The 25,116-nt window shown below is 39.7% G+C and overlaps 1 protein-coding gene across 2 annotated transcripts in view; it reads right to left on the bottom strand.

The window, feature by feature from the left end:
- LOC125461226 (docking protein 5-like) overlaps window positions 1-25,116 on the bottom strand; it is a 521,375-nt gene that overhangs the window by 37,432 nt on the left and 458,827 nt on the right. The window lies entirely within an intron of this gene.

Raw genomic sequence — 25,116 nt, 5'->3', positions numbered from 1 at the left:
GACTGTGATAGAGTTAGAGTCATTTGAGGCTTTCAGAAAGAAATTGGATCTCTAGCTGAGAGAGAAAAAAAATGTAGAGTTGAAGGGTAAAGGTGGGATCACTATAGGTGAATTGCTCCTTCAGACAGCAAATAAAGCTACAACATTAAATAGCCTCTTTCTGCAGAGTGACCTTTATTTGATTCTATGAGGAATGATAGTGTCACTTGTTATTCTAAAATGCACATGTTTTGGTAGAGTGCAGCTTTATAACAAGCTGTTGATATTTCTGACCTGAGTTTGCTCATTAACATCACTAGGTGTAGGTGGCACTCCACCCATCATCATTGCAATTTTTCACCACAATAAGCACAGGCACCAGCAATCTAAATGACAACGTGTGCATTGATTTCTCTGTCGTTGTTCATTCAGTTCTACAAGTTGCAGATGCAAAGATGAGCTAGTAAAGGATAACATCTGGATGTCACATACATTTAATATCCATTCATATGAAGTTATTTACAGTGCTAAAATAAATATGGATTGCAATTAATCACCAGCAGTCCCAGTTGAATTGTGAAGAGCTGTTCATCAATCTACATTTGTCCTCATTCCACTGTGTAACTGAATTAATCAATTTATCAATAAACTACAGCACAGTATAAGTGCTTCTATTCAATAAAGAATGAAATAAATCTCAACTTGAAATTTTTCACTCAATTATCACAGAACCCTTTGCTTCTAATGTGGCCCCATTGATCTTTGAATTGTTTGCCCACATGAAGCATCATTTTTCTAAACAGAGTAACCATTAAGTATTTTGCCCACATGCAGCGTTAAAACACATCACTTTATGTTAGTGAGATAAATTTTGGTTTGATGCAGGTAATTAAGGCTACGGCAGCAGCAGATACTTTGTAAAAGCAAGCTAGTTTGCTTTTTATTAAAATTAGTATTCTCAGTGTAACCATGCTGAGAATCTTCATTGTAACCAAGACTAAGACTCTAAATGTTAAGTATAAGTACTCCTGTAATGATTTTGAAAGTGTACTTAATTATCCCAGAAAATTGAGTTATTTGGTTTAGATCCTCAACTGCTTTATTAAACAGTAATTAATGATTATAGAAAACTTGCCAATTCTAATGCGACAGAAGTAATGTCACTGAGGAACAAACAGATCCAGAAGGGAGTCAGTGAACTTGCTGGTGAACTTGATATAGCCAAAACTCTGCCTAAAGTCATTTGTAAAGCAGTGATCTCCTACAAGACCAGTCTCCTTGTCTGTTTTGGGGCATAGTCCCTTTACTGTGAAACTAATGTTCTACTTTTAGAGACATTTAGGTGGATGAGGCAATGCAAATAACCTAACCAGCTTTACCGTTGGTGTAAAGTGGATCAGAACAAACAATGATAAGCTTTAAAGTATACTCGTATTGTCAAGAAGGGCATAAATGATTGTTTATCCCAATAATCTGGATGACTCTCACATTGGGTTCCGCTCTATCCTCACTACTCTCCCCATCCAAGGACTTTAGTTGCTGCAACCTATTTGCTTTAGAAAGCTTGCCAAGTCTACTTAAATGACAACCAGGCTGTCATCCCTAAAACTTAGAGGTCCTCAGAAGCTTTGTTGGTCATTTGTCTCCCACTCAGTGTTCTGTGACAAACAGTTCCTGGTTGGTAGTGTTTGATGTAATATACAGCTGGACTTTCAATAATGGCACTGCCACTAGGCTGCAACACTAGCTGTGGTGAGTACTTTCACCACTGGTGAGCATGCTGTACGTGACAGGGACACCATCGAGGTGTGAGGCATACATCATGAGGCAAGCAGTAAAAAAATTGTGTGAGTTAACTCACAATAGGCTTAGGGTTAGAGCTCCTAGAACTCCCCTACTTTGGTACTTAATTGCTTTATAGTAAAATTCAGCCAAGTAATCATGTGACTTCACCAAGAGGAATAAATGCAAGTGTATTTGCTACTTGGAGGTTTTGCAACCCGGACAGAGAAACCGAAGCAACTGATTCAGACAGAATACAGATTATTTAGAGAGATAATATGCATAAAGAAGAGGTGCTGTTAGTTTTCAGTCTCCAGACCAAGCAGGGTTTGGAAAAAAAACTTCTGAGTTGCTCAATAAAAAGGCACAAATACAAACCGAAAGTACTGCAGATGCTGTAAATCAGGAACAAAAACAAAGTCGCTGGAATAAACGCAGGAGGTCTGGCACCATCTGTGAAGGAAAAAATACAGAGTTTTATGGGGAAGTTCTGAGGAAGGGTCACCAGACCCGAAACATTAACTCTGATTTTTTTTTTTCTTCACAGATGCTGCCAGACTGCCTCAGCTTTTCCAGAAACTTTGTTTTGTGGGCACAAATAGAAGGCTGTTAAAATATCAGAGAGAAAGACATCCTATAAGGCCTTTGAACATGTCTTCTTTACACACACATGAAGTAGTAATTGAGCTGAGTTAGCAGTTTGTTTAAGCATTTCATGAAGAATATAGGGTGAATGAAGAAATTTGTTAATAAGAAACTGAGTGCAGCTATGCCGGAATGACAAGTAGTATTAGAAGATAGGGGGGCATTTCGCTGAAGTTTGAATGTCTGTAAGGTCATTGTTGGGGTAAAAGAGTTGAAAACTTGCTTTCCAACACTTTTAATGAAAGCATTTCAGTAGTGCTTGTACAGTGTAACAGTTTGTCTATTTCATTCCTGGAATAGATATTTATGTTCTTTCTTTTAACAATATGTCGGCAACCGCTTGCAAATGGGTTCAGTGACTGATTTCCATGTAAATGAATAATAAAAGTTATAATGTATCGAGCTAGGTCTCACCCTGGAATCTTACTTATCCAGTATGGTCCTTAGCTGGAATCATAGCAGAGAGAAAAAAAAATCAGCAAATGAGTGCAATGAAAAGGACAAGCATTTGGAGGTTGGAACGGATTTTTTTTAGCAAATTAATGTTGTCAAAACCTTACAAAGACTGTTACTATGCTGTCACTTTTTGTCCAATAGAAGAGCTCCTCATTTTATGGAAGTAATTTATTACTCCATGTCATGCATTTGTTCTTAAGGCAGTGCAGAAAATTCAGGCTGAAAACTACAGGCACATGGACGAAGCAACTTTCATGTTCAAGAGCTGACTTAATTTGACTGGGAGCACTTTTCCTAAAATTGGCCTCACTCCTGACTTAGTGAAGTAGAAACAGGAATCATTCTGCTCTTGATCGCTGTTCTGTATCTCTTGCTGGAAAGTACATAGCAGAAAATAAGGCTAGACTTAGTCACAAGATTTTTGATGACTGAATGCTATGCCATCATTCACCACCTATCTATCCACAAATCCTACAGAAAACTATCAACTTCCTGATGTACTGACTACCGTGGAGCAAATACACTTGCAAATCTAGAAATCTTATTGTAGAAATGTGAAAACAATGAGATATTTTACATTAAATATAGGCAAAATGAGAAACAGCACTGAAAAACCAAAAAAAGTGTAGTCCAGAAAGTTTCCTGAAATAGCAAGAAATTGGATTAATTCTGAACAGCAAACCAAATGTATTTAGCAATTGGATGATAAGAAAACAACTATAAACATCTATTAACATGATTGAATTCACTATCCAGATTCAAAAGGAGAAAAAATGGGAACAAACTTAGGCTTGGGACATTAGATTAGTTTTTAAAGAAGTAAGGAAGTTATTGACAGCAGATGGGTAAAATAGCTAAACAAAACCTTTGGCCTGGATAGTCCAAGGAGAGATGAGCACAGTTAAAATGCCACTGCACTCGTTTTTTAGCCATGATCTCTCCATTTTTAGCTGGGAATTCCAGTCCTGGCTCCTTTAGAAATATCTGGCATATCTGCACTCAGCTTAGGCTGATAAATGGCGAGAAATATTCATGCCACAAAGGTGTCATGTAATGATCATTTCCAACAAGAGGGAATGTGACAATCTCCTATTGACATTCCAATTGCTAAAGTCCACACTGTCACCAGCATGGTGGTTGCCATTGACTAGAAACTGAACTGGATTAGCCACATAGCCACTAGACTATGGCCACAGGAGTAAGTCAAAGGCTTAGACTTCTGTAGTGATCAACTCATCTCCTGACACCCCAAAGCTTGTCCACCATCCAAAGGCACAAGTTGCCTGCTCTACTTGCCTTGACGAAAGCTGCTCCAGCAACTCACAAGAAGTTCAATACTTAGGATAAAGCAGTCTGCTTGATTGGCATCCCAACCACCCCCTTAAAAATCCTCAATCAACACAGATAGAGGCAGCACTGTGTGCCATCCACGACATATACTGCAGTATCCATTAAATGCTCTTTCAATGGAACTTTCTAAACCTGGCCTCTACTGCCTGGAAGAATGAAGGTAATGGATGCTGTGGTACACCTTGACCTGCCAATTTCCCCTCCAAGCCACACACTCTCTTATTTTGAAGCCGCATCCCTGTTCTTCCACCATTGCGAGGAACATAACATGGGGCTTTCTCCCTTACAGTACTATAGTATTGTTTACCACACAGAAGCCAGCACTTCAAGAAAGTGCCTTATCATCACTTGCTTTTTGGGACTGGCAATAAACGGTGGTCTAACCAGCAATGCTTACCTCCAACAAACAGAACAAAAAATCTAAAATGGTATTCAGTCGAAATTTGCCTATGTAATCTATGGAAATTCAAATTTAGTGCATTAGTCCAAATGGAAAAGGAATGATGCCGAAGGACCCATAGAGCCCACTTGATATGGGCTTTTGCAATCATATCAAAATAATAAGCACTGAGGCCAGAATGATATAATCAATTGCTGTCCCTAATAACAACAGCTGATTATCTGTATAACTCCCATTTCATTTATGATTCTGTAATCATATGACTTCCTGGTTCAGAATATGTTATTAGATGAAATCACCCATAACTAAAATGCAGGCTTTGGCATTTTCTTTCAGGGTCAAAACAGGAATATTTCACTCCAGGTCTCTACAATTTGTCACTGAAATTTTGTCAATCACACAATAATAGCATGATGCAGCTAAATTCTGATTACTCTCATTTTAACTGTGACCAAGGATTCTGATTTTTAAAATCATTTTAGCAATCAAACAAAGGGAGATTAATGAAATTGCAATAAAGCAGATGCTGACAGTGCTTCAATATAGTTATGTTGTTCCATTTGGCTTGAGGACTATTAATGTAGTCTGCTGCTACTGCATGATTATAAACTGCTAAAAGTGGCAGCAACAGACACATGGAGTTAATCAATATTCTGGGATTATAAAATGATTCCAATATAATAGCCTGGCCTTACTTGGAATTTCTACACCACCGTTTTTTTTTGTCATGTACATCTTTACGTGAAAATATTCAAGTTAAATGTTTAGAATTGTGGACTATCATAGCATGAAAGGAGAAGGAACATGGCTGCTTCCATGTTTATGTCTTTGAAGTAAAAAACAAGGACATCACTGGTAACACAGTGTGGAGCTGGAGGAGCACAGCAGGCCAGGCAGCATCAGAGGAGCAGGAAAGTTGACGTTTTAGGTTGGGACCCTTCCCGAAATGTCCTAAGGGTCCCAACCTGAAACGTCAACTTTCCTGCTCCTCTGATGCTGCCTGGCCTGCTGTGCTCCTCCAGCTCCACACTGTGTTATCTCCTACTCCAGCATCTGCAGTTCTTGTTATCTCTGCAGGATATCACTGGTCACTGCAATTTGCATGGGCCCTTTCAGCACAGACCTTAACTGTAGTACAGTCAAGTAACTTCTATAAACCTTTTCTGTGAATGAAAGATAAACGAAATGGCATTTGTTCTGACAATGCAAGGTTAAAGTGACAGCACCATTGGATAGTTAACTTCATTGAGTTAAAGAATGATAGGCAATGTGGCAGCAAATGTGAATGCCCTTCAATTATTATCTTTCATGTAGCTAAGTCTCTTGCTGCAACACTTCAAATACAGAGGTCCTCATGTGGTCCGATTTGGCAATTATTCCTTGTCGCAAGGCCAATATTAGCCTCACGGCAGCTAATTGCTGTCTTTCTGACAAATAAGTTTTGTGTCTGTGCTGTAAAGTTTCCAGCAAATGCTGAACAACATAATTGGGCACCAGAAGAAGGGTGAAGCTATTCACAACTTTTCCTGTGCCATCTGGAACTCATGTCTATGCTAATTAGAAAGAAAGCAAAGAATATGATTGCTGAAGGGATTTGCACCATTTCTGAAGCTGCAGACTTTGCGGGGATACAAATACTGTTTCTAAATATGTAAGCGCATTTTCTCAAGTTCCTTTTCATCTCTCTGTCCACTGTTTCTTCCCTTTTTGTCCTTCATCTAATGGTTTCAAGGGGTTGTATTTTGTGTTTTATAGTCATTTTTCTCCTCTGTCACTTATTCGTCAAGTCCTTTCCAAATGGTCTTTGTGCAAATAGAGCTCAATCTAATACATTGATCATCAAGACAATTCTTGTGCAATTTTTCTTCTTTATTCCTCAAACAGTCAAATTCATAACTCTGGAAGCATTCTACTGGACTGGAGAGATAAGTAACCAGTGAACCAGTTAACATTAAGTGGAATGGGGAATTTACGCACAGCCCAAAAACCTAAGTTTCATACAGGCCATAATCACCCAGTCTCAGTTCTGATAGAAATTCAGTTCCGAGTGATTACTAGCCTGTGGAACAAAACAACTCAATTAAGTGACACGGAACTGTCAATCTCTGCAGAAAGTCAGCAGGATGTGTGCTCAAGAAATGAAACAAAGCAAGCTGCTAGAGAGCTTTGTACTTGACTTTGTTTGATCTGACCTAAGAAAGGTTGATGGTCCTGTTGAAATTTTTCCCCTCTAACCTTAAACCTATACCCTCTGGTTTCAACTCTGCCATCCTGGAGAACAGACCTTGGCTATTCGCCCTCCATGCCCCTCATGATTTTATAAACCTCCATGAGACCAGACCTCAGCCTGTGACATTCCAGAGAAAATAGCCTCAGTCTATTCAGCCTCTCCTTGTAATTCAAGCCCTGGCAACATCCTTGTAAATCTTTTCTGCAACCTCTCAAGCATGTCAAATGTTTTGTTCACCACCCTGTCTACCTGCAACTTCACTTTCAAGGAACTATGCACCTGCATACCTAGGTTTCTTTGTTGGCAACACTCCCTAAGGCCCTACTATTAATTGTACAAGTCTTGCCCTGAGTTGCTTTGCCAAAATGCAACACCTCACACTCATCTAAATTAAATGCCATATGCCACTCCTTGGCCCATTGCTTTAGTAATTGGGAATTAAAGTGTTCACAGACTTAATATATCAGGATTAACATGCAAACAGCAAAAAAAAATAACACATAGGTACGTCAGTTAGTCTTTCCATTGAAGAGTGGGTGAAATAACAGGTTGCACACACAAGAATACATTATTAAAAGGGAGGAAGAAAAGAAGGATTTTCAATAGGTGCTTAATTTTGCACAGGGTGTCTAGCAAGCAATGTATTTATCTGAACGTCAGCGAGGAACAGCATACTGTTTGATTAGAGTGCAGGACAGGCATATTCCTGTGAAAATGAAGAACAGGAACGGCAGGATTTGAGAATTTTGGATGACAGGGAAAATTATCAGCTTACTCAAAAGAAACGGAAGCATACCCAAGGCCAAGGCATCTAAAAACAGATGAAGCTCTTGAAGAATGTAGAGTAAGTAAGAAGGACTAAAAAGGGCCATAAAATGTCCATGATCAGCACGGTTAAGGAGGATCCCAAGGAATTTTAACATTTAGTAGTAGCAAGAGGGTAGCTGGAAAAGAGCAGGCCCACTCAAGGATAAAGGACGGAGGTTATGTGCGGAGCCACAGGAAATGGGTGAGATCTTTAATGAGTGCACTATATCAATCGTCACCAAAGAAGGAAGTGAGACTTGTTGAGATCAGAAAAAGGTGTGTGAATACACTTGGGCAGGTCAAAATAATGTAGGGTATCTCGAAATACATTAAGCTAGACAAGTCCCAAAGGCCAAATGGGATCTATTCCAGAATACTGTGGGATGCAAGGGAGGAAACAACTGAGGCCTTAACAGATACATTTGCATCCTCTTTGGCTTCAAGCAAGGTTCAAGATAGCTGGAGATTGGCTAATTTCGTTCCTTTGCTTAAGAAGGGACAAGTAGATATTCAGGTAAATACAAGTTACAGAGCCTGACATCAGTGTTGGGGAAACTGTTGAAGACACAGAGAGACAGGATTTATTCACACCTCGAAGCAAATGGGCTTGTTAGTGAGAGGTAGCATGGGTTTGTGTGGGGAAGGTCATCTCTGATTAACTAGAGATTTTTGAAGAGGTGACAAGAATGATTGCTGAGGGAAGGATAGTAGATGTCTACATGGACTCTAGTAAGGCTTTTGATAAGGGTCCTCATAGCAGGCTGGTACAAAAGGTAGAGTCTCATGGAATCCGGGGTGTGCTGGCTAGATGGATACAAAACTGGCTTGGTTTTTGAAGATAGATAGTTGCTGGAAGGGGGCTCTATAGCATGGAGATCAGTAATTAGTAGTGTTGTGTAGGGATCAGTGCTGGCACCTTTGTTGCTTGTAACATATATGCAGATGACACTAAAATTGGTAGAGGTGCAGATAGCTGAGGAGGATTGTCAAAGGATACAGCAAACTATAGACAGGTTGTGGATTTGGGCAGAGAAATGGCAAATGGATTTTAATCTGGATCAATACGAGGTGAAGCATTTTGGAAGATGAAATTCAGGTGTGAATCATGCAATAAATAGGAGCATTGACATACAAAGGATCCAGGCATACACGACCATAGATTCCTGAAAGTGGCAACACAGGTGGATAAGTTGGCCAAGAAGGCATACAGCATGCTTGCCTTCATTGGCTGGGGCAGTGAACATAAAAGTTGGCAAGTTATGTTACAAACGTATAAAGCTTTAGTTTGGCCACATTTAGAATGTTGTATGGAGTTGTAATTGCCACACAACCAGAAGGACATGGATGCTCTGGAGAGAGTGCAAATAAGGTTTACTGGGATGTTGCCTGGTCCTGGAGGTTGAGGAGAGGTTGGATAAACTTGGATTGTTTTTGCTGAAAAAGACAGAGGCTGAGGATAGAGGTCTACAAAAATAATGAAAGGCATAGATAGGGTAGATGGTGAGAGGCTTTTTCCCCCAGGGTGGAAAAGTCAGCTACAAGAGGATACAGGTTCAAGATGAGGGGAGGAAAGTTTAGGGGAGAAATGCAGGAAAAATGTTTCCACAGAGGGTGGTGGGTGTCTGGAATGCACTGTTAGTGGAAATGGCAGAAGCAGGCATGTTAGCAATGTTTAAGGTGGACCTTGATAGACACAGGAAGGGGAGGTGAACAGAGGGATGGAAACTGCACATGGGACGTAAGTAGCAGGTCTAAATAAGGATTAGGAATTGGTGCAGGTGAGCCGAAAGTCCTATTCGTGTGCTGTATTGTATTGATATCTACACTTCAATAGAGTTATCCCTAACAAAACGTGCCATCTTCTAATGCCATAACTTCAAACTCACTGCAGGGCAGCAATGACATTTAAAGGTGACCATGGTAATAAACTGTAAAGTGCCTGGTTCCTTTCAGATGTAACTCGAGATGTTTGCAACATTTCAGTTTGCCACTTAGTGTTACTATGGAAGATACTGAGGTACATTTTTCAATGAACAGTCATCCCTTTTCATTACCTATCATGGACACAGTGGGCTAAATGGTTTCCTTTTGTCGTGCAGCAGATTATGGTTCCACCTTATCTGTTCCCTTCATATGCTGAAAATTTTGATTAAGCCATTCTCAATTTTTGAAATTCCAGGGAAGACAAAATTGCATTGTTTTACCACATCTGGCAGTTCAGTCTTCGGAATCCAAACATAATTCTGGTAAATGAGCACTGTGTTTTCTCAAGGTCAATATAAATTCCAAAAGGGTCAACACCTAGAATTCCTCACAATGTGCCAGATATGGTCTCTAGAGCTTTGCAATAGCTCTGGCCTAGCTTCCAATCCATCAATTCAAACCCTCCAGTTCAAGAGCATGAAGTGGAGGCAGGAGGAGGAGGAAAAGGTGAAAGAAGGAAAGAAACAAGCAACTGAAATGATTCCTTTCTGTCGGAAGATCTCATAAGTGTGATATCAGAACTGCAATGCCAATTGCCCATTCACATGCAGTCTCACGCGTTTTTCCCTCTCTCAGTGGATATCACTGCATCCACTGAGCTGCAATCCAAAAATAAAAGCCACTACACAATCAACATCCAAAATGTATAAATAAAATCATGGTATATTCCACATGGAAATTGTTTAATTACCCTTGAGCTGTCTATTTTTGCATGTCTTTCTTTAGCCTTTCCCTCTCCTACGGTGCTACACCAGTGGCTGCAGCATAGCTGATGGATATTTGCTAAGTTTTCATTGCACAGCCTGAGCTTATCCTTGAGTGTGATGACTTCTATGAGCTGTGGGCCTAGCATACTCAGGCACAATTTTGGGACGGGAATAAAAATTTGGGCTGGCTTACTGACAGGCGACTATAAAGAAACAGCCAAAGTCACAGCGTGGGGAGGATAAACTTAATCCTCAGGAAGAACAATAGATATTTGCTTCGCAAAGTCACTGGCACAACAATATGAGTAATGTGATTGAGGAAACTGAAAGCCTCTTTGACAATGTGATCCACAGCCATGAAAGCAGAAGCCTGAACTTTGCCGTGGCAGCTGATACATGCAAAGTCTGTTTCCTACTAATTTCTGTGAATGTGTAGGCAAGTGATTTCCTGTCAGTCTCTGGTGCTCCTCCCAGTGTCTGTCCCCAGGTCATATATTTTGGGTATCTGAAATGCCAAGTAATAGCATCAACATTATGGTGAGGGTTGGAGGAGCTAGAAGAGGTGGGAATGCAATGTCAGATTTGACTGCTTCAACTACCTGCAGGTTGTAAATGACAGCGTGGGGTGAAAGGAAGTGAGATATGAGAAAGAAACATATGTACAAGGTTACAGTCATCTTCAATGAGTTCAGCTCCGACTCTGCTGCAGCCTTGGCAATGGGTTTTAGCACAGCTCAGGCTCCTCCGTGGTGTTTCAGCTTTGTAGAAAACCTACATAAGTTGCTGTTGCATCCAGCCATGTGTCACCTTATCCTGCAAGAAAGGGGGGGTAATGTGCCAGGGAGTTTGTGACATCTGCTACGCAAATGTGGCCAACAAGATTGAAGAAATGGCAGTTGAGACAAGTAATGTGATTTGGGTGTGTGTGTGCTATTATTCCAAGTGCGGAGGGTGAATCCTGGCATATACCTGTCAAAAATGAGTACTAATTGATAGAAATTGCTAGCAAGTCAAGTGATGGGATGCAGTGAATTGGGCAGTGGGTGAGACTAGAGCTGTAGTTGGTGAGATATGACATTTGGAAATGTCATAATGCGGAGATGCTAGTGTTGTGGGATGGACAAAGTCAAAAGTCACACAATACCACAACCAATAGGTTTATTTGAAATCACAAGCTTTCGGAGTGCTGCTCCTTTGTCAGGTGAAGTCAACTTTGCCTCTGAGCACTCCGAAAGCTTGTGATTTCAAATAAACCGTTAGGCTATAATCTAGTGTTTTGTGAATTCTGACTTTGTAAATATATTTATTGACTTTGACCACTTATGAGGTCATGGAACATCCTACACCATAGTATCCAGGTCTTCAGTCCTTGAATCCTGATATTGCTCTCACTGCCAATTGACCATGTGGTTGGAGGGATCCCTATGGAGAGAGAATATTTCTCCCTCTCTGTTTACTGATTGTAGAGAAACCATAGACATTTTATTTATCACCAAATATACAATTCTGTTGCAAATTGTGAATGGCACAAATGTACTTCTGACATCCTTTTTGATCATTTAAAATATCTTCTGGCATTTCACTTAAATAAAAAGAGAAATATATATCCAAGGACAACTTGGTGCAACAGCTATAATTGTAATCAAACACAAATTACGTGTGTCCTTGTTAGCTGATTTGCCTCAGGCAAATGTCAATAGCAGAAGCTAGCAATTGGAGTAATCAAATTAGATCACTAATTTAGCTGATTATTAATCACAAGAAACATTCATTACAGATTGTCTCGAAGGAAAATAAATTGAGAAAAAAGTATGCCTCCACATTATTACATCTCTGCTTTAATTAAAATAGCTGTGAATTTTACAGCCACAGATGAGTGTCAAATGATGGATAAGCAAGAATGCTTTTGCTAAGTTATCAGGAGATTTGGTGAATGTCTATACTTATAACTTGTGGTGTGAATGTTGACTGGTTGCACAGAATTTCCAGCTACTGGTGAATGTAATTTACATTACTATCCAGCCTTGCACTTTATCAGAGATCAGCTCCAAACAAATAGCATGACAGAGATCATTGTATTACAATCGCCAAAATTTTCTAATGTAAATAGTTTCACACATGACGCTGTTTCCTCTGTTCTGCCTTGTACTATCAATTCTCTAGATTTGAAACCTGTCAGCAACACTGGAATGAACAAGTCTGTGGATCTAATATCAGATGCGCAAAGATTAAAATTTTGGGCTGTTTTTACCCTTCTGTATGTCAGAATAAAATGTACTTAGAGGTATCGTTAGTGGTATGCACCTGACTCTGACCAGAACAAAACAACAGCCATAATAAGCACTATTTCTAACTGTTCCTGCCAGCACGCTACTCGCAGAGTTAGTGATGCAAGAGAAATTAGGCATAAATTTAGCCTTACTTTGCTGTTGCATGTCTACCTACATTGAATTATTTTCATTCCCAATACCATTTTCTGCTTGATTCATTCCTTTTCTTTCTCATTTAGTCTCATCATGCACAGTCTAGTGCGTATAATAGGAAATGTTTAGTGCAGTTCTGTTCACGTATTTATTTTGAACAACAAATTCTTTTATACATTTGTTTTGACACCCTTGAATTGATTTATATTTTGCATATTTTTGAAATTGCCAGCGTATCATCTTTACACTGATTGTAATGAGAAGTGATTCCAGTAAAAGGAATATGATTAACAAAATTTATCAGCGAAACTGTTGCAAGAAATAGACACTAAATGCAAGACTTTCATTGATAACCTCTATAATGGAATGTCAGCCATGGTTTTGTGATTGCAATCTGGCCAGAGAATCAGAACATTGAGAGTTAATCCAACTCCAGATCTCTCCGCGGGAGTCCCTCACTGTGGGATGAGATATTAAACCAACGTCCTGATTCTTTCTTTGATCACTGTGAAATGCCCGTGGAATTATTAATGAAAATAGCAAAAATTGGGAGGGCGGTGTAAAAGTTACCTCAATGGCCTGGTCAATATTTATCCCTGAAATGTTACAACTTGGAACAAATTTTCTGGTCATTTTCAGACTGCTCTTTATGAAAATTGCAGAATGCAAACTGACTGTTGCTTTTCCTACAGTTCTGCTTAAAGCCACTAGGTGGATGACTGTGTGTACATACGCAAAATTAGAGCTTTGCAGGGCTATGTAACCACGAAACAACAGAGCAGCAGGTGGGGGTGGGGGGAGGGGGACAAAGAGTCCAGACTGATTGATATATTGTCAATGTACCAAAGTACAGTGAAAACCTTCATTCACAAGCAGTACAGGCAGATTATGGTAGGTAAGGATGTACAGATCAGAGGTTGTAAAAAGACTTAGAGGCATACACTTTACATTGCAAAGTGTGTGTGCTAGGTGAGATCAACCTTAGCAAGGTCAGCATTATTTGAGGCCAGAGAGTCCATTCATCTCTCTGGTAGCAGCTGGGAAGAAGCTGTTCAGGAATGTGCTGGTGCATGTGTTCAGGCTTCTGTATCCTCTGCCTGCAGAAGAGGTTGTACAAGATCATTATCAGGGTGAGATGGGTCTTTAATGATGTTTGCAGCTTTACCGTGGCAGCAAGCCATGTAAATAGAGTCCATGGATGGTAGGTTGGCTTCCGTGATGGTCTGGGCTGTGTACACTACTTTCTGTAGTTTCCTTACTGTCCTGGGCGCAGCAATTGCTGTACCAGGGCATTATGCACCTGAACAATATGAATTCAATGGTGCATCTGTGCCGGCCAAATTCCCTGATCCACCTGAGGAAGAGGAGCCATTGTTGTGCTTTCTTGCCGCATCTACACTGGAAGACCAGGACAGATGGTCAGTTATTGTCAATTCGAGGATATTGCTGATTTCCACCCTCTCAACCTCAGGTCCATTGCTGTAGATGGGGGGAGTGTTCTCCTTTCTTTCTGAAGTCAATGATCAGTTCTTTAATTTTGCCGATACTGAGAGACAGGTTGTTCTCATTACACCATGACACCAAGCTTCAAGGTGTTTAACAGTTTCTGAGTTTAAAAGCTACAACTAACACCCCAGAATCCAGAGTAAATATCAAAAGAGGGACAGTGCTGTGCTGGAAGGGTATATTTGGTGAAAGTTTTGGCCTGTCAATGCGTAGATGCGAATATTGTGTCACGGAGAGTGTATGAAAGGAGTGGACAGTTTCACTCTTACCATGAGATTTCTCAGTCTCTCTAATGAACCAAGCAACAGAGCACAGCGGTGGAGCTGAATTTACGGTAGGGCAGTGAATGGTATTGTAAGTGCAACAATGATGTCTGTGGCATTGCATGTGTTAAACTCCTGTTCCAGGGACACATCAACGACACCAGTGCACTCAACACCACCAACTTCCTGTATAATCTCGCGGTGGCAGGAGATACCCCATCTACCTAAACGACAACAGTGACTCAATTTCTTGCATTTTTTTGGCTGTAAAGTGGTCAGGAAAGGCATAATATAAATGCAGAGATAGTAGGAACTGCCGCTGCTGGAGAATCAGAGGTAACAACATGTAGAGCTGGATGAACACAGCAGGCCAAGCAGCATCAGAGACACAGGAAAACTGATGTTTCAGGTCTGAACCCTTCTTCAGAAATATTTTCTTGCTCCTCTGATGCTGCTTGGCCTGCTGTGTTCATCCAGCTCTACACTTTGTTATCTATAAAATGAACGCAGATCTTTGGGTCAGATTTTCACTCAGGAAATGGAATGTTTTGATGATCCATCTCGATGAGCAAGGCCCTTCCATAAACAATTTCTGTAACAGGGAGATGGGGATGAGATCAAGCCAGGTATACCAAAGCGGAAGTTGTTTGGAGTGAGGCCATTGTGAGAAGGAGGCATGGACCATCTTTAGAGCAAGAATATGGGGCTATCTGGAGGCTGCTCATACTGAGAAGGAGGGAATGCATCGAGATTCAAGGCAGGGGATTCTTGACAGCAGTCACGTAAGAATTGTAACTGTCGCCCAGCTGGTGTTACAATAATGGTAAATATGGGCGATAAATGTTCATCATCCGATTCCAATACCTGAGATTTAATGTGAACAAAGCTAGATTTAAAATAGCTGCTGTGATCACCTAACCAAGAGGTACAAACAAAACTGTCTACACTGAAATTATTATTTTATCTAAATATATCCAAACAAGACAACTGAGTCAGTATCAAGAAGTTCACATTGAATTCACTCATATGATAAAAGCACATATCAGACAAACTGTTCAGTTTGGAAAGAGAGTGGAGCTAAATTTGAAAAGATACAAACAAGCCACATTTCACTCACTTTTTTGAGCAGCGGGGAGCAAAAGAAAACTAAACTTGGAGCCACAAGCCCTGGAAATCTCAATTTCCCCCTCTGTTTCCCTCAGCATTTCATAAGCAGCACTCAGTACAAAAGCAAAAATGGAAAACCAGCATCAACTTCGAATTCAAAGAAAGCTATAAACTTTACCACTGCTGAGGATACCAGTCAACAATTAAACAACAAAGTGTGGAGCTAGATAAACACAGCAGGCCAAGCAGCATCTTAGGAGCACAAAAGCTTGGCCCGCTGTGTTCATCCAGCTCCACTCTTTGTTATCTCGGATTCTCCAGCATCTGCAGTTCCTACTATCTCTGAAACAATTAAACAACAGTAGTCTCAGATTTTAAAAAATGTAACACCAAAGGACCCTACTTTAAATGTTTTTAAGTGTATTGCCTTTATTTTTGCTGCCTGTACCAGACACATACTCTTTTTCAAAATTATTAACCAAGTTTGCATGTCATATTCTTTTCCCTTCAAGGTTATTAAAAAATAAAATTCCTCTTTCTTTCAGTCAAGAAAAACTTGTAACTGACTCCATCATTTTCATTTAGTTAACTACATTCTTAATTCCCTTTTGAAAGCTAAAAGTAAATTTAATAGATTTGTTGTATCTGGCAAATTGGGTGTTAAAAAGACAGGTGCTGATTCACCCCTCTGTTCATGTGGTTAAAGCACTGGTTAGTTGTACAGCCCATCACTGGCCTCCTATAAGAAAATGCAAATGTTGATACTACATATTCACCTTGTCCAAGAATGGACTATAGCGATCATTTAATGTTGGCAAAACTTCACAAGAGCCAAACATGCAGATGGTTTCATCTTGACAGCTCTTGTGGGTCCTGACACTCTGCAGTAAGTGAGATCAGCAAAATGCCTTAGGCTGTTCTATAGGTTCCCTCCATTTGCAGAGTTTTAACCCTTGTACACATTCTTTTTATCTCCCAAAAACCACAACATCCAAATCTGCCCTATCCATTACCCTCAGATCTGTACAGTGTCATTAAGTGAGTGCAATTTAGAGGGTTTTCTATGCTTGGTTTAAGAGGAACATATGCCAGTGACCAGCATTCAGGGTTAGCTCACCAGCCCTTCTCCCCATCATCGGTCTGTGTTCACCTAGGTAATTTGTTTCGAACAGGTGAATGGACACATTTCTTCATGGCATCGCATAAAACAAGAATACTTCCTTACCTACAGCCAAGCCAGAATAATGCAGAGGAGGACTGCTTGGGAAAGTCAGAAGCACCTTGGTTTTGTTGCTAGAACCTTGGCTTCTTGACCTTGCATGTCTGAATTTGCTAACAATGTTCACAGAATGAAAGCAGATTTTTTTACTTGCAAAGGAAGAGGCTGAATGGTTATATGCTACTGCTTTCTCTTCCATGGTAACTCATGGGTGCACAATTTCAGCTGTCATTCTGGTTTATGCCTGTGGTCAGCAGCATGAACTGTGTAATTCATGCTAATAGAGAGTGAAACTATCAAATAAACAAATTCATAAGATCGGCTGTTAAATGGATTAACACAGTATTATTGCTAATTTTAGCCTCTTCTGTTGCTACAAAGCCAGACAATTTATTTTACCCACTTCTTTCACAGATTACTTTATCCTCAGCCCACATCTCAAGCATGTCAAAATTCCACTCCTCAGCAAGTTCCAAAGTTATTACATACCATCTGTTTTCTTTCCAAGCAGGAATCAATCTAGACCCATGATAAAGTAAATAAACACTGCATGTTGACACCAAATACAATATTGATCCAACTGAGAAACTCCGCATCATTTCACAAGATTGAGCTTCTATGCATTATTCAATCTGAACCACTGATTGGTTCTCTTTTGTGTAACAGGAGATCTGGTCATGTGTCCCTATTTATTTTGCTCTAAGAGGTGAATACCTTAAGCAGGTTCTCTCGTCTGCCTCTTCCCCCCTCCGCTGCCCAGGTTAACACTCAAGAATTAGCCCACGTTAAAAGAGGTCAGGTCAATCTCATCACCAGTTCCAGTTTTGGAAACAATTACTCCATTCAGGCCAGACCACCAATAAAATACATATCCATGGTTCAGAGATAATGAGAACTGCAGATGCTGGAGAATCTGAGATAACAAAGTGTGAAGCTGGATGAACACAGCAGGCCAAGCAGCATCTCAGGAGCACAAAAACTGATGTTTCGGGCCTAGACCCAAGGGTCAGCTTTTGTGCTCCTGAGATGCTGCTTCGCCTGCTGTGTTCATCCAGCTTCACACTTTGTTATCTCACATATCCATGGTTCAACCCTCACAGAAGATCTGTTACAAATGAACAGAAAACAAACTAACTTGTAATTTAAAATCTTGCATGAAACAATTCTTAATGAACAGTTAAAATGACTTAGTTTCCCAAGAAACTGCTCATAATATTCACCTCTTACAGCAACTTAAATGGGCGACATTTCAATTAATATCACCAGACTCAAACTCTGACTCAAGAGAAAAATGTTATAAATATGTGGGTCAGATCACCTGTGAACTTTCCATTTCTCATGGGCAAATGTAATCAACATGCTTTGAACAGTACAATAATAAACTAATGCATGTTAAAAGGAACTCATGTTAATTTAATAGAAGCTTTAATAGTCAGCTAATGTAATTAGCATATAAATACTTATCCATATTACTTGTTTGCGTATATAATAATTTAGAGTGATATGTATCACTTTGTACGTGATATGATACAGAAATTGGTGGAGCTACATATACCGATGAGGATTGTCAGAGGATACATTAGGATATAGATTAGTCAGGGACATAGGCAGAAAAATGGCAGATGGAGGTTAATCCGGACAAATGTGAGGTGATGCGTTCTGGAAGGTCAAGTGGAAATTATACAATGAATGGCAGAACCCTTAGGAGTATTAATATGCAGAAGGAATGTGGGTATGTAGGTTCACAGATCATTGAAGATCGCAGCACAGGTAGATAAGGTAGCAAAAAAGGCCGATGGTATACTTGTCTTCATTGGAAGGGGCATTGAGAATCAGGATACACACATGATGCTGCAGCTTTATAGAAATTCAATTAGGCTGCCCTTGGAATACTCCTGGTCACCAGACTACCAGAAGAATGTGGATGCTTTAGAGAGGGGACTCTCCAAAGAAAAGGTTTACCAGGATGTTGCCTGGTATGGAGATTTTAGCTATGAAGAAAGGTTGGATAGACTGGGCTTGCTTTCATTGGAATGCAGGAGGTTGATAGAAGTTTAAAAGATTGTGCATGGCATGGAAAGTATGAGGCTTATTCCCAGGATGGAGTGGTCAATTACTCGGGGTCACAGGTTCAAGGTGCGAGGGGCGAAGTTTAAGAGAGATGTGTAAGGCTTGTTTTTCACAAAAAGGGTGGCGACTGCTTGGAATGCGCCCCAGAGGTGGTGAAAGTAGACACAATAGCAGTGTTCAAGAAGCCCATGGATGAACACATGAATAGGAAGGGAACAGAGGGATATGGGTCCTGTTAACTGAAGGCAGTTTTAATATGGAAGGGCAAATGTGTTGGCACAGGCTTGGAGGGCCAAACAGCCTGTTCCTATGCTGTATTGTTCTTTGTTCTTTTTGTATCATTGACATAGTATGTAGTGAACATTCATTAACAATAACCAATAGGCATCAAGTAATATATTTATTCATATTCCAAGGCATGTTTAGTTATGGTTAACAATTTAAAATGATACCTTTTATGTACTTGTTACAAAATTTAAAATATAGTCTTAACAAAGCCATACTGACAGATGTGCAAGGTATATTAAACACTATCACAGCATTCAAGAAATCTCAGATGTGGTATCTTTTCTCAGTAATCTTTCTATTTGAGCCATTCCGAGAAGGCAATCAGAATACTGCTGTGAATGTGAGCAAACTTGAGATTTATTTTGTCAGAAAGCAGAATGATTGTTGATCAATAACTTGAACTTTCTTGATTCAGTTAGTTGCCTTTGAGTGGGAATTTCCTGAAAATGCAGGTGAGCTTTTTTCCAGGAGTTTTTTTTTTAAGAATGAGGCTGAAGCAGAGATGAGCTCCTGCTATCCGTTCGTTCTTGAGTGAATGTCCTGCACCTCAATTTTATTCCATTAGTCAACTGTAGGAGCTAAGAGTATGTTTGAGGAACAGCATCTCATCCCTTGATTGGATAGTTTATAGTCTCTGTAATCTATTGGGTTCAATAATTCCAGAATGTAACTCGGTTGTGATTAGTTGTCTTTGCATGTTTTGATTTCTCTCTTACTTTTGCGATCATGCAACATTACACCTGCCCATCTTTTGTTTCTCCACTTGCCCTACCACCATTCATTTTGGTTCTATTTTACTAACGCTTTCTGCCATTCTCCATCTTTTAACTTCCACTTATCAGAGACTTTCTTTTATTCATTGTTTCAAAAATACATTACATCCCTAACCATTCCTAATTCTGAAGAAAGGTTAACTGATCTGACAGAGGTTTGTACCCACTGTAAATAAAGAACCCCTAAGGTGATGTGATATATAACTTCCCTGTAAATTTCATAGAATCCACACAGTGTGGAAGAAGGCATTCAGCCCATTGAGTCCACACTGCCCCTCTGAAGAGCATCCCATCCAGACCCACCCCCTACCATATCCCTGCACTTACCACCCTAGACACTACAGGCAATTTAGCATGGTCAATCCGGCTACCCTGCACATCTTTGTACTGTGTAAGGAAACACACGCAAACACGAGGAGCACATGCAAACTCCACACAGCCAGTCACCCGAGGCTGGAATCGAAATCTTGTCCCTGGCACTAACGCAGCAGTGCTTACCACTGGCCCACCATGCCACTGTAAACGTTTGAACGTTTATTTGTCTTTTTTTTTGTTCTTCTGTTGATAGGTTCACAGAACAAAAGAGCATGGTGACATTGCGGAGTAATGATACGCGGAGTGGAACAGGAAAGGATAGTAAAGAAACAAGAAGAAAAACAGCAAATAGGTTCAAGAGAGGAAAGGTAGTTAAAGAGCAAAACTAATGGCGCATTTCTTAGATGCATATCATGTTTTGAACTGAGGAAATGAACAAGCAGCATAAAGAGAGGTTACTGGGTATGTTATGCTTGAATAAAATGGAACACTAGCTCTTATTTCAAATGGAATGGAGCAAAATTAGGGAGGGTACGCTAAACCTGAACAAGAAAGCAGCCAGATCACTGTTGAAATGCTACAAATAGTTCTGGGTCCCTATTTAAATAAACTTATACTAGCATTTGATAGAAGACATTGAGGATCTGTTTTGAGGAGAGGTTGAGTAGATTGGGCCTGTACTCTTCGGAAAATGGATGAATAAAGGCAGACCTTTTTGCAACATACAAGATTCTTAGGGACCTGACTGGGTATATCCAGAAAAGTTTTCGCCCTATGGAAGATTCTAGTACCAGAGGACACAATCTCAGAATAAGGGATTGCACACAATTCAGAGATGTGGAGCAACGTATTCTCACAGATGGTATCAAATCTTTGGAATTCTTTATTATAAAGAACTATCAAGGTTGGGTTGCTAAGCATATTCAAAACTGAGATAATCCTGTGTCTCAATCAATAAGCTAAACAATGAGTAAATCAAGGGGGAAGGCAGGAAAATGGAACTGAGCATAATCAGATCAGCCATGATCTCATTGAATGGAAGAACAGACTCGATGGGCCAAGTGGCCTAATTCTGTTCCTATCCCTGAAGCTTTTATGATGCTGGGAAATGTTGATTCAACAAAGCATGATGATCTTCTGATATTTACAGGTCAAATTTGAATTGTATAGTTAGCCTAGTTTCTAACCAGCTTAACATGAAGCTCTGAATTAGATGCAATTAACATATTTTAATGTACATTTTCCTACAGTACACTCTGTTTTGGAATGAAGGATATTGCACTTGATTTATAGACAACTATCCAATTAACTTAATTTGTACATGCAAGTTCAACCAATTAGCATACTTCATTAATATGCTGCTGCTATTAAAATAATGATTATATACTGCAGAATGTGTAAAGTGCATAATTGTCTTTTTGAGATATGGGGAAAATCTAATTAGCACATCCTGAAGAAACAAACCTCATCTAATGGCATAGCTTACTAATACATTTCTCACTATTGGTAAAGCAAGTTTCACAAGAGAGGCTGTTGTTATCAGGCTGTTGGAACAACGGTAGTGAAGTTAATGCCAATGATGTTGAAAAAACCTTTTCTAACACCTACTCCCTCCTCCTATTAACTATTGCAAGGAACGAAAAAAAGTCAATCAGATCTAGTGTTAAATCATTAATGGAGTTCTAGCTACAACTTGGAGTACAAAAGTATATCGCTGGTAAATCCACATACCTTTGTGTATTAAAAATATCCAATGGCACAGTGAGTTCTGCAATAAATCTAATTATAGGCTGTCCTGTTTTCTTATCCATTTTAATAGCCATTTCTTTTACATTTTAAAATAAAAGACCAGATACATGTATCAATAAGACTAGAACAGTAGACAAATTATCATTTCATTTCCACTTTGAGGCAATATAAAAGCAAAAGTGAAAACTCAAGTGAGATTGTGAGACCATCTTAAGGAAGCATCCTCACAGATTGTAACTTATTGCTTCTTAAAAATAAACTCCTGTAAAATCTTCAGTCCTGCTTCAGTAAATGATGGGGAATCTCATGAGTTTAATAAATTTAATGTTTTTGGTCGTTTTGTAGAGTAGCATAAAATTAAACATGTTTTTTTATAGATAGGTGGGAGCCTGCAAATTCATCTGAAGTTAGGTTTGCTGAAAGGACAGGTTTCCTTGGGTTCTGCCAAGCCTTGCTCAACAATTTTTTTTTGCTTCATTTTACATGCCATTGACAACAGATTCTGAGGTTGTTTGTTGGGCAGGCTTTCAACACTGGGCTACAGATAAAGAACAGAAGTGGTAGAGACAACTTTGGGAGAATGGGAGCATCAGAAGACTGGAAGGATATTTGAATGGTCAGTTGCGTTAATATCAAGGAGCATGTGAAACTGTAGCCATCGTCAGTTCCTTTTGGTCATAGCTAAGTTTAAAACAATAAGTTAATTCTGTAGCATGGAGCATTTATTATAGTGTTTGACCAACAAATTTGCTCCATGAGCAGGTCCCACTTCATTCTGTTTGCAGGTTCCTTTTGTACATTTACACATTATTTGACCAATCCCAACCATATTTGTGGGGTTAGAATCCCCAACAGAGTCGACACACAGAATAATACTGTACAGTCAGCCTAGTCTGGAATAGCTCAGTGCTCGACACAAGGACCCTCCAAATCCTTACCATTTAATCCTGCCAGCAACCTCACCTATTCCTTTCTTTCATGTGCGGTTGTCTAGCATCCATTTAAATGCATCGATTTCATTTATCTCAACTACTCTATGTGAAAGTGAATCCCATATTTTAACCAGCAATTTGTCTTGAATTACCTCCTTGACATGAGGCCACCTTATTTTCATAGGCCCATTTTGTTTTCCCTCCCCAAGTTGAGATAGATGTGTCCTTCGAAGCAATCTTTTATAATTTTAAACTCTTCTGTTACATCTTTTCCAAGTTTCTTCTTTTTCCAGAGAAAAGAGCTTCAGTCCTTTCACCTTTCTTCATAAGTATGTTATTTCCAGTCTGGTACCATTCTTACAATTTTTTTAACCTCTTTTTCCTGTGTCTCTATATCCTTTATAATATCAAGACCACAAGTGTGCACAGATGCCCAAGTGTGGCTTCACCTAGGTGCAGTACAAGTTTCACATAATTTTCGGATTTTCAATTTTGCCTCTAGATACAAAGACTAGTCTGCTTATTTGTGTGTAAAAGCCTTAGTAAATTGGGTCCATATTAGTGTTAGAAATATGATTAGTGGTACTCTCAGTACTGTGATACCTTAAATATGCACTGCACAAGCTCTCTTTTGGTCCTAAGAGTTGAGTTCATAATCATGAAGTATAAATCAGATGCAGTCAGGAAAGAACAGGAGAAGATGAGGAAATATAACGAGGAGAGAAAGTACATAAAACAGAAATTGATGGAAAAGCCCATCAGGTCTGGCAGCATCTGTGAAGAAAGGGCTGAAAGCTCAGGGTCTTTTTTGCAAGCAGAACATTGAGTGACCGCTTTGCTGAACACCTGTCTGTGCTTCTTTAGCCTAATCTACATTGACCGGATGACTGCATCGCAGAACATCTATGTTCTGCCTGCAAAAAAGATCCTGAGCTTCCCGTTGTCTGCCACTTTCAACATCACCCTGCTCCCTGGCCAACATCTCTGTCTCTGACTTGCTGCAGTGTTCCAGAAAATCTCAATGCAAACTGGAAGGGCAACACCTCATTTCCTGCTTGGGGACCCTGTAGACCTCCAGACTCAATATTGAATTCAATAATAATTCGCCCATGTCTTAGCCCCCTGCCCCACACAGCAGGCCTTGTTATCACACAGCCTGTATTATACACTACCTGTTGTTTTTACAGTCTCCATTCGCAGCTTTTCACCCTCCTTTCCAGATCATTACCAAATCCTTTGTCAATCCAACTGCTCTTCTTTTTCTTCGGACTCTATTCTGTATCCCATTGTTTACTCCCTACCCCATCCCCGTCCCTATTTCTAGCATGTAAATCGCCATTTTCCCAGCTAGCATCAGTTGTGAAGGAGGGTTCTGAAACATTAACTCTGTTTATTCCTTCACAGATGCTGCCAGGCCTGCTGAACTTTGAGCAACTTCTGTTTTAGTTTCTCATTTACAGCATCCGCAGTTCTTTCGGGTTCGTCTTTGAAGAAAGCAAGTGCCTTGGGCTGATGGAATTAATTCCCTTATTATTTCACAACTTCCATTCTAGCATCCAGCTAAACTTTAAATTACCCTAATGTTTTTGATTCCATGCCTTAATGTCCCTTCGTTTGTTACTTTCTTTATATTTGACAAGATTCTGGTTAAATTTCAGACCAGTACTTGGGTATAAATGATAGCCTTGGATAAATCAAAATCAGCTGCAAGCTGTATAATGCGAAGGTTCTGGAAGTGTGCCATGTCGGAGATTGTATTTGGCTGTGCCCAAGACTATGTGACAATATTCAGATTCAGTGAAGCTGAAAACAATCTCTACTCAATCTGATGATGCCACGTAGGCTAGTGTGGAGAATTGATGAGCTCAGTTCTACACCTCGATCAGGTCAAACCTGTCAATCCTAAATGCTTACTGTCTTAGTAATAATGTAACTTGGACTTTGTTTAACTAGGCAATAAACTAAATTCCGGTGTTAAAGTAATTGCAGTCAAATGCGTCCTCCTGTTAAGACTTATGAGTGATTTAACATCTACCACTAATAGCTAAACAGGTCCTTTGACACATTGTAGAAAGGAGGATTAGTGGCAGGACTCTACTCCATCTGTTAATTATTGAAAATTCTTTTGTGTA

The sequence above is a fragment of the Stegostoma tigrinum genome, chromosome 19 (genome assembly GCF_030684315.1).
Source record: "Stegostoma tigrinum isolate sSteTig4 chromosome 19, sSteTig4.hap1, whole genome shotgun sequence".
Taxonomy (NCBI): domain Eukaryota; kingdom Metazoa; phylum Chordata; class Chondrichthyes; order Orectolobiformes; family Stegostomatidae; genus Stegostoma; species Stegostoma tigrinum.
The sequence above is the reverse complement of the archived record's forward strand: the minus strand, read 5'-3'. Positions and strand labels throughout refer to the sequence as shown.